This window comes from Rhyacophila brunnea, unplaced genomic scaffold, assembly GCF_057557595.1.
Source record: "Rhyacophila brunnea isolate RB1 unplaced genomic scaffold, BYU_Rbru_1.0 scaffold_9, whole genome shotgun sequence".
Lineage (NCBI taxonomy): Eukaryota > Metazoa > Arthropoda > Insecta > Trichoptera > Rhyacophilidae > Rhyacophila > Rhyacophila brunnea.
Window position 1 is genome coordinate 43,352,600 of NW_028233361.1, and position 437 is coordinate 43,353,036.

Sequence of the window (437 nt, forward strand, 5' to 3'; positions counted from 1 at the left end):
AACACAAATGTCAATTTTGGTGGGAATTATAAAAAATAGCTGCTATGACGTTCTAAAAATCTATTATATTTGACAAACATAATAAAGAAACATATTTTGTGGTTAGGTATCATAGAAATAGTCAAAGATTTTAAAAGCACAGACAAACACTACATTTATTATTAGTAATAGATAATAGTTCCGTAATTATTAAAAATAATTACGATGTCATCATAATTTAATAATGTCACTGCACGATGAAATATTGAAAAACAGTGCCTCTTAAATTTGAGATATTATGTTTGAGGTAAATGTTTACCGCATTATAATATTATTATACCTAAAAACGATAATAAATTTATAAATAATAATGGCCCCGAAACGTAGAACAAAAAAACCGGGTTTGCTAATTCAGTAATCATTTAAGTACTTATATAATCGCTCAACGGCTCGTCGCC